This window comes from Oryctolagus cuniculus, chromosome 10 (genome assembly GCF_051225735.1).
Source record: "Oryctolagus cuniculus isolate XC-2025 breed Fujian yellow rabbit chromosome 10, ASM5122573v1, whole genome shotgun sequence".
NCBI classification, from domain to species: Eukaryota; Metazoa; Chordata; class Mammalia; order Lagomorpha; family Leporidae; genus Oryctolagus; species Oryctolagus cuniculus.
This window is the reverse complement of record NC_142876.1, coordinates 37,455,036-37,468,686: the sequence shown is the minus strand read 5'-3', so window position 1 is coordinate 37,468,686 and position 13,651 is coordinate 37,455,036. Positions and strand designations below refer to the sequence as shown.

The 13,651-nt window shown below is 37.8% G+C and overlaps 1 long non-coding RNA gene across 1 annotated transcript in view; it reads left to right on the top strand.

Moving 5' to 3' along the window:
- Positions 1-13,172, top strand: part of LOC149123737 (uncharacterized) — a 90,291-nt gene extending 77,119 nt beyond the window's left edge. Inside the window, exon 3 of the long non-coding RNA XR_016215131.1 lies at positions 12,581-13,172. This is a non-coding gene — a long non-coding RNA (uncharacterized LOC149123737). The remainder of the gene's footprint in view (positions 1-12,580) is intronic.
- Positions 13,173-13,651: the final 479 nt, after the last annotated feature.

The window sequence follows — 13,651 nt, the reverse complement described above, 5'->3', positions numbered from 1 at the left end:
CATCTTTTTTTTTTCTCTTTTGTGTAGGGAGGAAAATGCCATATCTTCCTCACCCACTAAAGGTGTTATGGTTGATATTCCTATAACAAAATTCAGAATAAGAGAAAAGGATGACAAAATTTTGCTACAGAAGTTTTCATTGATATGGGCGCCTTTACAAAGGAATATACAAAGACCCAGAGAAAACTTTCTTTTTTATCATTTAGTTTGATGAAAAGTTGTCATAGGAAACAATTAATGGAAAAAATGAGCACAACTTAATGGTGATAACCTGAGAAGTAGTGGGTGAGGGATAAAACAAGGCTTGCATATTCAGATCCTTCTTGGGTTTAAGACGTGGCTCTTCTTTCCTCTAGATATAGGGCAAGACTCTTCTGGAAAGAGGAAAGTATGATCCATTTTCAAGTGAGGTAGGTGAGAGAACTTTTACAATCATGCTTCACACAGAAACATGATGTAGAAAGTCATGATGACCTGATTGCTTTTACAGTTTATACATTACTAGAGGTCATGTTTTCAGGTATTAAACTCTCAATCTTGAAACTTCCTTTTCATGTAAGCGTCATTCAGAAAAAAAAAAATATATTTTTAGCATGGATGCATACACTTTCTCCATGCCACAGTGATATTTAGCCTGACACCTATTTGATACATAAGTCCCTCCAAGAAACTGCCCAATAGCACTTTGCTTATTTTTTCTTCAGGGAGTCACAGTAATAAAAAGATAAGTTCTTTGGTAGTATAACAAAGTCCCTAAGTATGATACCTAATTTTGGTGTGGATTGTGTCATCAGTCTAAATAAGTAGCCTATACCAAAACACTGAACTGGCCTCTAAATTTGGCAGACAACCGAAAAAACTACCAAAGTCTACACTTGTTTTGGGGAAATTGCTGGACATTTCCTGTAGTGAGGAAATATAGTTTTCCTGTACATATTTAAAGTGTCACTAATGCCTGTCCCTTTACTACAATACTTTCAATTTCAGAATTTTTAGATTTTAAAGAAACAGTAGAATTTTTAAAACAGGTGTAAATGTCACTTCCTCTGTTTAGGAAAAGAGGAGTGGAAGAGGAAGGATTAAGAAGGCAGAGTAGGGAGGGAGCTTGATGCTTTAGTCTAGGAGAATATAGTTTTTTGTGTTTTTTTGTTTGTTTTTTTTGTTTTTTGTTTTTTGACAGGCAGAGTGGACAGTGAAAGAGACAGAGAGAAAGGTCTTCCTTTGCTGTTGGTTCGCCCTCCAATGGCCGCCGCGGCCAGTGCACTGCGGCCGGCGCACCACGCTGATCCGATGGCAGGAACCAGGTACTTATCCTGGTCTTCCATGGGGTGCAGGGCCCAAGCACTTGGGCCATCCTCCACTGCACTCCCTGGCCACAGCAGAGAGCTGGCCTGGAAGAGGGGCAACCGGGACAGAATGCAGCGCCCCGACCGGGACTAGAACCCGGTGTGCCGGCACCTCAAGGCAGAGGATTAGCCTAGTGAGGCGGCGCCGGCCGAGAATATAGTTTTAAAAGAGTACGATCTCAGGGAAGAGTTAGAAAACAGCAGAAGAAACTACGCAAATTGGAGGGACATTCTGGACCTACATGGAGGGTGATGACAAGCACAACTCAAGACCCCAGCAGTCAAGAACCTCTACAACAACAATGGAGAGTGAGATGAGACCAGAGTGCAGCAGCCCAAGCCATTGGCGAAAAAGCTGCAGGAAGAGCCAAGAAGGAATCTAGCTTGGAGCCCTGTGGTTAATAATGTACCTGCCAAACTAAAGGAGAAAAAACAGAGGGGAGAGCACATTTTCTCTCCCCAGAGCACCCTGCAGTTGTGTCCTGTAACAAGCTTCTAGAGAGGAGACACCATTTGGGACATGTGTAACAGCTGCACTAGCTTGTGTCAGTGCCCAACAACCAGCCAAGTGGAGACTCCTGAGTCTGGTGGGGAGAGTAGACAGAGGACTGGGTGCTCATGACTGTGGGAGGCTTGTGTGCCAGGACTGTGAAAACACTGAGGCTGTGTGGGAAGACTCAAGATGTGGCTGGGACAATGGGCAGTGATGTGGCTGAGACATTGGGCAGTCACTGTGGGAGGCTTTTCATGCTCAGGGCTCCCTGGTTACCTGGTGAGGGACATTGCTGGGGAATCTGAACTTACATTGAGGAATATTGAGGAAGGCACAGATCCTTTGTGTGGACCTTGTGGCAGAGTAGACGAATTATATACCCACTGAGGCTAGTGCCCAAGCACTGGTCTCTTTTGACTCCTAGCTGAGTCTATAACAAACGATAGAACGAACTACTCCCCTGATTTAAAAAAAAAAAAAAAAAAAAAAGGAAATTTGCCATAATAAACCTGAGTCTGTCACATCAACCACGCCCTTCACCCTGGAGCACTGAACAGAGCTCTTGGGCCACACCCACCACATGCCTCCAGGTATTTCCTGAAAGCAAACACTCTACCAATCCACAAAAACATATTCCAAAGATAAAAGCTGCCACATTAAAACAAAAACAAAGAAGAAACGAATGAATATCTCCACAAATGTTAAATAAGAAATGCATCAATTCAAGAAATAAGAATAAGCAAGGCAAGATGACACCCCAAAAGAACACAAATGCATAAACTAATGAAGTCCATACATGACATGAAAGAAAATTTCTCCCACAAAATTGAGATTTTAAAGAGAAATCAAAATGAAATCTTGGAAATGAAAAATTCAATAGAACAAATTAAAAAATGTAGTGGGAAGCCTGAACAACAGAATCGGTGAAGCAGAAGAAAGAATATCTGCCTTAGAAGAAAAAGCACAGGAAATTATACAGTCAGAACAAACACAAGAAGAAGAAATTAGAAAACTAAAACACATGGTTGGTAATATACAGAATACTATCAAAAGATCCAACATGCAGGTTCTAGGAATTCTGGAAGGTGTGGAAAGAGAGAAAGGAATAGAAGGCATTTTTAGTGAAATAATAACAGAAAACTTAGTTAAGTACTTGGGTCCCTGGTACCCAATGGAGAGACTCATTGAATTCAGTTTCTTAGCTTGTCCTGATCCAACCCCAGCCCCAGTCTCAGCTGTTGTGGGGATTTGGAGGGTGAATAAGCAGATGAGAGCTCTCTCTTTCTGTTTCTCTCTGCCTTTGAAATAAGGAAAAATAAATAAAAGTTTACAATTAAAAAAGCAAAATAAAAAGAAAAAAATACAATGTGAGAGAAGTAGACTTTCTTGAGATCACGTGAGCAATTAGGTAGTGCATGCAGCCCTTCCCATGTAGGTTTGTTGGTGTTACTGTTGTTATCTCCCCCTCACTTGTTGTAGAAATGATCTATGTAAGATTTACTCAGTGTCATTAAACTGCCAAATTTGAATCACATCCACATATACGTAATCTTACTGTGAGAGATTAGACGGGTCAATAGGCAGTTAGGTTGGTCCAAGTGGAAAAGGAGGAAAGAGGAGTCCCTCTAAGAGGGTGCAAAATGCCTGCTTCCCCCAACAGTTCTCTTCAGCAAGGTCAGAGTGCTCTCCCACTCCTTGGGAGCTTCCAGTCTTATCATGAAAATAGCAAAAGAGTAATTTCACATTTCTGATGGTTTTTTGTCTTATAAGCAAGCTAGACAGGACATGCAAGATTACAAACCCTGACTTTTGATGGGTTTTGCCCTACTTTCTGATTGTTAATTGCTATTCTACTTCCCTTCCTTCCTTCCTTCCTTCCTTCCTTCCTTCCTTCCTTCCTCTCTCTCTCTCTTCCTTCCTTTCTCTCTCTCTCTTTCTTCCTTTCTCTCTCTCTCTCTCTTTCTTTCTCTCTCTCTCTCTCTCTTTCTTTCTCTCTCTCTCTCTCTCTCTCTGTCTCTCTCTCTTCCTTCCTTCCTTCCTTCCTTCCTTCCTTCCTTCCTTCTTTTTTCCCCGATTGTGTGCTTAAAAGTCTTAGACCATCAAAGTTCAGGGGGTCTGCCTCTTTTTGAGCCCTCCCTTCTGGTCATTACAGCAGGAAGTTTTCAACTTAAATTAATCTTGCTTGTTCCTCTGCCTTATCTGTGTGAAATTTTGCTTTCACATGAGATTAGGAACCAAGGTCATCTTTCTCTGTCACTTTTCACTTATAACATTACCTCCTTAGATTAGGATTAGTTTTTACCTTCTAGCAACTCATTTCCTGTAACTTCATAGGGAGGATTTAGCCAATTACATGAGAATACTTTTAAAAATTTATGGAAAACTGAATTAAATGATAAATTTATTTTGGTGGGAAATAGTTTTGAAACCCATGAATAGTTTTTCTTAATATTTCCAATGAACTTTTTGAAGGCCCTTTATTTGTATGAGTTCCATTTTTTTTGCATTAAAATAAACTTATCTTTTAATTTCATTTGCAGTCAAGTTTTTGGAATACCACCCTATAATGTATTTCATGTACAAATCTAGCCAATAAACAGCAGAGTAGACATTGATTAAGTATAGGAGATGCTAATCATAATGACTTTTACAATTACACTAGCAGAAAATAACCTTCTCGCTGCCCTAAGGATTCCAGATACAGTCAAAGTTGGCATGCAGAGAATGTTTGAGTCTGTTACTGAGATACTATTGATCTATTAGGATTAGCCACAGGGACCAAAATCATGCAATTCAACCACTGGAAATGGATAACCATGAAATGACATTATGAGAAAGTCTTTGCTTCTTAGAAAATAGAAGGGGTGGGGGTTATAATTGTTCTTTCTCTTTTGTTCCATCTTTCCGGGGATTGTTTCATCAGCATATTTTTAAAAAATGCCTGGAATGTAGATGGCTCTTGCCTGCTGAGCTAGTCAAAGTGCTTTACATACATTATCTCTCATTTGTCCTCCTCTAATCCTCAGAGTTTGATAGGTGTCAAAGGAATGTCCTTTTTATTTATGTTTTTTCTTAACTTGAGGGGGAATCAAGGTTACTAGATTGATACTACTGAAGGAGAATAATTTTCCAAGATGGCATCCAGCTACAGTATTTCCTTAAAATTCAAGAAAAGAAGAGAAAGTCCTTATCTGATTTGTTTTACCACTGTTAAACAGTAGGTACCCTCTTTCTTCTTCTGAATCTGTTCTTGCTTTTCCTGCCATGAAGTGAGCCATGCAATTTTTCTGGCTTATGAGAAGAGAGCAAAGCTGGGACTCAGATAACAACACTCCGAGGTCTGGTTCTGTGGTGTCCTGAGTACTTTGAACTGAAGGAGATTGGAAGGGCCTAAGAAATAAAGTCTCTTTCTGACCTTTTCCTTCCCTGCTTTTCCTGAACCCCCTCACCCACCCAAGCTTTCTCCCTCAATGCAGGCCACAGAAAATAGAATCCTTCTCCAGAGAAACCAGTCATAAAACCTAGAAATCTTACTCTAATTTTACCCTGCCTTTCTACATATGAGGTGATAGGAGGAAATTCTCTGACCTATATTATCTGCGAGTAGTTTGGAGTAGTTCCTAAGTTCTTTGTTCCAGAAAGAGTATGGCCTTGCATGTAGGAGAAGGGAATTCCACACAGAAAAACCAGTAAGAATACAAATAGACAGGACTTTCTGTATTTTTTCTTTTTTATTTAAAGATTTATTTATTCATTTGAAAGGCAGAATTACAGAGAGTCAGAGAGAGAGAGAGAGAGAGAGAGAGAGAGACAAAGTCTTCTATCTGCTGGTTCACTCCCTGAATGGCAATAGCCAGAATTGGGTCAATCTGAAGCCTGAAGGCAGAAACCAGGAGCTTCTTCCTGGTGTCTCATGCAGGAACAGAGGCCCAAGGACCTGGGCCATCTTTCACTGCTTTCCCAAGCTGTAACAGAGAGCTGGATCAGAAGTATAGCAGCTGGGACTGGAACCAGAGGACATATGTGATGCCAGCATTGCAGGAGACAGTTTTACCTGCCATACCACAGCTGGCCCCATCTGGATTTCTCATCAATCTATTATAATTAGTCTATTACCTTTTTTTTGTTTTAGTTTTCAAAGCATCATTTAGTGAGTAATTTTCTTTTCCATTATTTTTCTTTTCAAGAGCTTTTACATGAGATGGATGTTGAACACCTTTACAGTATCTGTTAAAATAACCATGTGTGTTTTCTGATGTAGCTGATTGATATAACATATATTATATTAATAAGTTCACATATTTTCAATCCTGATATGAAACAGTGATTATTCTGGATTCTTTAAATTACTGTTTAATTGGGATGTGCCGGTGATGTGGTGCAGCGCTGTGGTGCCCTGGCCTGAAGTGCCAGCTTTCCATATGGGTGCTGATTCCAGTCCTGGCCATTCCACTTCCTATCCAGCTCTCTGCTGTTGCCTGGGAAAGCAGTAGGAGATAGCCCAAGTCCTTGAGCCTGTGCACCCACGTGGGAGAACCAGAAGAAGCTCCTGGCTTTAGATTGACGCAACTCTGGACATTGTGGCCAATTGGGGAGTGAAGATTTCTCTCTCCCTCTCTCTCTCTCTCTCTCTCTGCCTCTCTTCTCTCTGTGTAACTCTGACTTTCAAATAAATAAATAAATAAATCTTTTAAAAAAAGATTTTTAGTATTCAGCTGAGGATTTTCTTTAGTTTCCATTTTTTTTACGAGACATAAGAATATCCTCCACTTAGTAAACTAAAATGAAATGCATCTTTGAATACAAGTTTTACTGTTAACTCTCACAATACAACTCTTTGAGGACAGAGATCTTTCACGGGAAGTTAGTACACAGTGACTCCTGTTGTTAATTAAGAATTAACACTCTATGTATGATGTCAGTGATCACCTGAGGCTCTTGACATGAGCTGCCTAGGCTATGGAAACTTTTTCGAATCCACAAACTCTTGTCTGTATTTAGACAAGTTCATAAGCAAAGTGAAAGTTCTCTCCTCCTTTCAGAGAAAGGTACACCCTTCTTTGATGACCACTTTTTCCACTGGGTTCTCACTCACAGAGGCCCTTCTCATAGGATATTTTTTTTTTTTTTTTTTTTTTTTTTGCCATAGTGTCTTGGCTTTCCATGCCTTAATGCTCTCCTGGGATTTTCAGCCAGAATCCCTTAAGGGCTGATTCTGAGGTCATAGTGCTGCTTAATGCGATTGTCATTCTATGAGTCTGCTGTGTGTACTGCTTCACATGTTGGAACAATCATTCCTTTTTAATTCTATTATCATAACCAGACACTTAATCCTATTTATATGATCATTTTAACACATAATCCTATTCGTGTGATCACAATGAGGTTTCACATCACTCCAGTTAGAATGGCTGTCATACAGAAATCAACAAACAATAAATGTTGGCAAGGACATGGGGAAAAAATGTACCCTAATCTGCTGTTTGTGGGAATGCAAGCTGGTAAAACCACTATGGAAGACAGTATGGAGATACCTCAGAAATGTGAATATACACCAACCATATGACCTAGCCTTCCCATTCCTGGGAATTTACCCAAACCAAAATAAATTAACATGTGAAAGTGTTATCTGTATCCTCATAGTTATTACAGCTCAATTCACAATGGCTAAGTCATGGAATCAACCCAAATGCCCATCAACTGAGGACTGGATAAAGAAATTATGGGATATGTACACCATGGAATACTACACAATGGCAAAAAAAAAGTGAAATCGGATCATTTGCAACAAAATGGATAAATCTGGAAAACAACATACTTAATGAAATAAGCTAGTCCCAAAGGGATAAATACTATATGTTCTCCCTTACCTACAATAACTAATAGAGCACCTAAAAGGCCATCTGTAGACATGAAATTGACACTTTGAGAAGCAAAGACTTTGAACAGCTCTTGTCTATACTGTTGAAGAATAGCTTTTTATACTATTTCTTGAACCCTTTACTTAACATATATTTTATCATATGTGTATAAAGTTAATTGAAAATCGATATTCGTCAAAGATAAGAGTAGAAATAAGAGAGGGAGGGGGAAAAGAGGTGGGAGTGTGAGTGGGAAGAATCACCATGTTCCTAGAATTGTAATTATGAAATGTATGAAGTTTGCAACTGTATAACTGTATAATCCTGCATATATTCCTATGAACTTTCTTCTAACAGTACAAATTAAAAATATAATTCTTTTACCTTTTTGACTCATCACATTTCTACACCCTGTTATTTCTTCATTGAATCTGGAAATAAAAGTAAACCATTTTCCATGTCTTTCTGTCTTAATTTTTAATGTTTCCTGTGTCTTATAAAGCTTTGATTAAATAAATTTATTATAGTTTTCTCTGCATTTTGTGATAGAAGTGAGGGTCATGGCCCTTATGATAGATGAGGAAAAGTATAACATCTTTTTGTTCTATAGTCTGCTTGATGACTCAGAAGATCATCCTTAGTTTTCTACTTCTTTGCTTTTCTTCTCCATCCATGAATACAATAGAGTAAAGCATTCCAGCTCTAGGAAAATTCACACAGAGATATGCACAGAAATATGTTATCTGGTTGAGGTAGAAATATGGTCACTGAGAATTGAAAGTTACTTATTATATATATATATATATCAGAATAACCTTAGCTTATTCTCAATAATACATTTTACTTAGGTAAGACTTAAAGTAGATGTAGCAGGCCTAGGGCTGTTGCACAGTGGGTTAAAGCCCTGGCCTGCAGTGCAGGCATCCCATATGGGTGCCGGTTAGAGTCCTGGCTGCTCCACTTCAGATATAGCTCTCTGCTATGGCCTTGGAAAGTAGTAGAGGATGGCCCAAGTGCTTGGGCCCCTGTACCCGCATTGGAGACCCAAAAGGAGCTAGTGGCTCCTGGTTTTGGATCAGCTCAATTCTGGCCATTGCTGCCATCTGGGGAGTGAACTAGCAAATGGAAAACATCTCTCTTCTCTCTGGCTCTCTCTCTCTCTGTAACTCTGTCTTTCAGATAAATAAAATAAATCTTAAAAAACAAAAAAGAAGCTGTATAAATAATACTCTGCTATTTAATATATCCATATGTAAAGCCTATGATTGCAAATAATAAATTTGTCTATAGCCATGTCACCCTGAACATACCCAATCTCATCTGATCTAAAATAATAAATTGTAGCTAGTTTTCTTACTGTAAAAATCACATATGTAAGTTTAAAATAATTATCAAATACAAAGTACCACCAAAAAGAAAATAAAAATAGTCTATTTGCCCAAATCCAGTGATGCACCATCATTACTGAGGAATTTCATGGTAATTCTTAGCAGAATGAACATCAAGCAACACAAATGTTGGAATTTCATTTTTTGCTGTCTTTTTATTTCACATGATTTTGGTTTATCTTGGTATTTGCACAATCTCTTAATTCATTTTTTGTATTTATAATGTTGACATTTTAGCCTAGTAATTATTGGGATTTTCAAAAATTTTAATCTTTTCTAATTTTGGATTTGTATTTTACAGTGTTTCAAATTTGTGGTTCTAACTGTGTGGAGAAATAATAATAATAATAATTCTTTCTGAGAATACCTATTTCCTCTTCTCATCATGAATGATTAACATCTTTTATGTGAGCTTTTTGTAAACTACCACCAAATGGAATTATTCCAATTGTCTTTCCTAGAATCCAAAATATAGTAATTTCTAATGTGAGAGGATTTTTCATGTAATTTCTTTTTTTTTCTTTTAAGGGAAAGAGTTTATTGGGTGAAACCTGACAGACCAGAGGGAAGGGGCGAAGAGGGAAAAGAGAGAGAGGGAAAGTGTAAGAGAGAGATCCAGAGAGATCAAAAGAGAGAGAAACAGACAGGAAGAGAGATTAGGAGATGGAGAGAAATAGAGCCATGTGTTCAGGAACAGGTCCTTTTAAAACTTTGTGGGGTAGGGGGCTGTAGAGAAGTAGGAGCAGGGAATTCCATTAGGATGGGGTGACGTTGACACTAGTGGTTGGGGCATGTGGCAGGTAATTCCTTTCAATTGCTTGTAAATTTCAGAAGAATTAATAATCAATCTAAAGGAAGATAAATCTAAAATCAATGTGATAAAAATAAACATTATAAAATTCAAAATTTATATTCACCTAAGTTAAAACTCTAATTTTTCAAGTGTTTTTAACTTTATATTAAGTTTACTATTAAAATATAATTAAATATGTATTTAAACCATTATGAATGCAATGGTCAGGCTAATATAATAATTGAATTATTGAATAATAAAGTCTAAAAATATTTAACCTTCTATAATTTTGTATGATACTCAAAATTTCTGAAAGCAAAAAGAATTAGATCAAATAACTGGGGTGAGACGATCAAACCTTAGTCAAGATTTTGTTCATATGTATTTTTTGTACACATAGATAAGCTTAATAAACTTTTATTGCACTTGCTGGCTATTTTTTGTTTGAGGCCAATATTATTCATGCCTATACTTTCTTTCCCGTCACCATCATATACTAATATAAATTCATTCCAGGGCAATCTATTTCTTTGGATTAATGAAAAGTAAAAGTAGATATGAGTTTGGTAGTTACACTTACAAGGAAATTTTGTTAGCAAAGAGAAAACAGAAAATGTACATATAAATACTTGAATAAATCTGTAGTAAGCTATTCTTCTGATATGTTTAGATCAGAACTTACTATGAGGTTGACTAAAGACTGTTGAAAATGCAATAGACTTTTAACTTCTCTGTCAGCTCAATCCTGCTTCCTTCGGTAGCTTAAACATGATGGTCATAAAATTATTACCCAATTAACCACCTGCAAGCAAATTTCAGGCTCAGAGTCTAAGTCTATTTCCTGATGAACTAGTGTATCATTTAAAGCATCTGTAGTGGACTGCTATAGCAAATAGCGTTTAGAATGTTCCATTAGAATTAAGACTGTTTCCTTTGCTAGAATTTTTGGACTAAATTAATAAAAAATCCTTGCATTTCCAAGTATTACCAAGCTCACAAATCACCCTAACTTGTGAGTTTTTGTAACATGGACTGAGTTTTGACCCTGAGTTCCCAGACCTCATATCTGAATGAAAGAATAAGAATAGATAATGACTGATCTGGGAGAATAAGTCATCAGATGAAAGACCCTGCAAAATCCTCTCATTGTTTTTTGAGTTGTCTCCCTGTTTTCTGAAATTTAGAAATTAAATTTGGCTATGTTGTTTAAGAAGGCTAACTAGAGAATATCTAGAACAGAAAAAGAGACAAAGATGATCTAAACCATGGAGGAAGAAGCATCCAATTTCAGGTGAAGCATGCAAAGAAGCAATATAAAGAAGTATACTTAACACTAAGAAGCTGAAGTAATATTGGCTATATAAAGATATAACTCATGTAAATTTTAAGATATGAATATTGCTTGTTAACAACACTGCTGATTCACAATTAGAAAAATATGTCCTGTGTGGTCCTGAATGCACAGAAGAAATGGTGTGAAGGTAACCAGGACCAGGATGTTGCACCAGATACTTGCACTGTGATGAGGTTCAAATAGCTGACAGTCAAGGACTTGTCCTTCTTTGATTTTGTAACATTGCGGAATAGGACCAGGAAGCATCTCAGTTTGAAGAAGATATCAAAACAATATGGTAGTCTACACGAAAACAGAAATATATGTACCAACTTTCTTCAAGTCAAGTGAATGAGTACCTAAATCTGTGCACTAGTTTCAACAGTTGTGTATGTGGATACAAACGTTCTGTGAATGAAATAGCACTGTAATTTTGATTCATTTATTTTCACTGTTTTAAAGCATTACATTGTATACATAGATGACAATGTATTATTTTCTTAGTGGAAGGATGAATGCAGTATTTCAATTATTTTCATTGTTAGTACACACAATGTTATTATGAATGTTTTTGTGCAAGTCCCCAAGTGCATATATATAAGAAAATTTCTCTCTGATATGTAACTATGAACAGTATGGCCTGACCTCAAGGTATGATAATTATCTATTTAAATAGAAAATGCTGAATTATTTGTCAAAGTGATTTTTTTCACTGAGGTTCAGAGAATTACTCTCCGAACTGTAAGGCTGAATACCTTTAATTAAAGGAATAGGATTCAGAAGGAAGATCTTTGTGACCTCCTCTTGCTCTTGTTTCTTTTGATTTCTTTCTCTCCAAAAGCAGAACAACTGAACTTCTCTCTTTCTCTCCTGAAGCCAGCCATAAAAGCTAGAAATATTACTTTCTTCTTCCCCTACTTTTTTTTCTGTAAAAGCTGGCAACATAGAAGTTCTTTGACTTACTGCTGTGGTTTGTTTATGGCGTGCCCCCTCTGAAACTTATGTTGGAATTTGATTGTTGTGGTGTTTGTAGGTGGGGACTTTAAGAGGAGATTATGCCATTAAAACAGATCAACTGAGACTGGGGAGTGAGTAAGCTCTCACTCTCCTGAGACTAGATTTTTTTTTACCAGGAGAGTGGGCTGTCACAAAGTTGATCCTTGCATTTTATCTCTTTCCCATGCATCTGCTTGTCCTTCTGCTATATACCATGAGTTGAATAAGCATGAAGCCCTTTCCAATGTCATGCTCTTGAACTTCCCTACCTCTAGAACTATGAGTTAATAAACTTCATTCTCTATAAATTAGTATCTCATATATTTTATACTAATATAAAACAGACTAAAACCTCTCTCTTCTCTGACAGTAGGTCATAAGATGCTTCCAGAAGGACTCCTGCCTTGTACCTGGGCAGAAGAAGGGCTACATAGAGAAGCCAACAGGATTCTAAACAGACAAGCATTCCTGAATTACCTCACTCAGTCTATGACATTAGATCAGACATTTTTATACAATCACATTTTTATGTTGCTTGCATGTTTCATTGAATCTAGGTCTAAAATAGTATTGGGTCTTCAGCCTTTATTTCTGAAAGCTCCCATATCATGCAGAATTTTGATTAAATAAATTTGCTCGGCATCATTCTTGTTAATCTATCCTTTGTTACAGGAAAGTCAGGACTCCTATGATGGGTGGGGAAAAGTATCACAGCTCTCTTCCTCTTTATTTCCAGCACTATGTAAACATTAGTTGCTCCTAGACAGCACAAACACTTTTATGATTTTCAGATGTTTTATGAGTGCTTTGGGCATGCAGTACTCTGTAACATATTTTCTTCTCACTGTGCTGATTGTTGAGACATTGAGGGTCTTCTCATATAACTATATGAAATCTCTTCTTTTTCTTAAAGATTCATTTATTTGAGAGGCAGACAGGCAGAGAGAGAGAAAGACACATGCATACACACACACAAACATACACACATATACAGATCTTTCTTAAAAAATTATTTTATTTATTTGAAAAACAGATTTACAGAGAGCAGTAGAGCTATAGAAAGATGTCTTCTATCTGCTGGTTCACTCCCCAAATGACCCCAAAGGCCAGAGCTGAGCTGATCCGAAGCCAGGAGCCAGGTGCTTCTTCTAGGTCTCCCACGCGGGTGCAGGGGCTCAAGGAGTTGGGCCATCTTCTACTGCTTTCCCAGGCCACAGCAGGAAGCTGTATAGGAAGAGGAGCAGCTAGGACTTGAACTGGTACCCACATAGGATGCAGGCACTGCAGGCGGTGGCTTTAACCCACTGAGCCACAGTGCGGCCCCAGATCTTTCACTGAGTGATTCACTCACCATTTGACTACAAAAGCCAGGGTTGGGTCAGGCCAAAGCCAAGAGACAGGAATTCTTGTTGTGGTTCCCACATGAATGGCAGGGACCCGA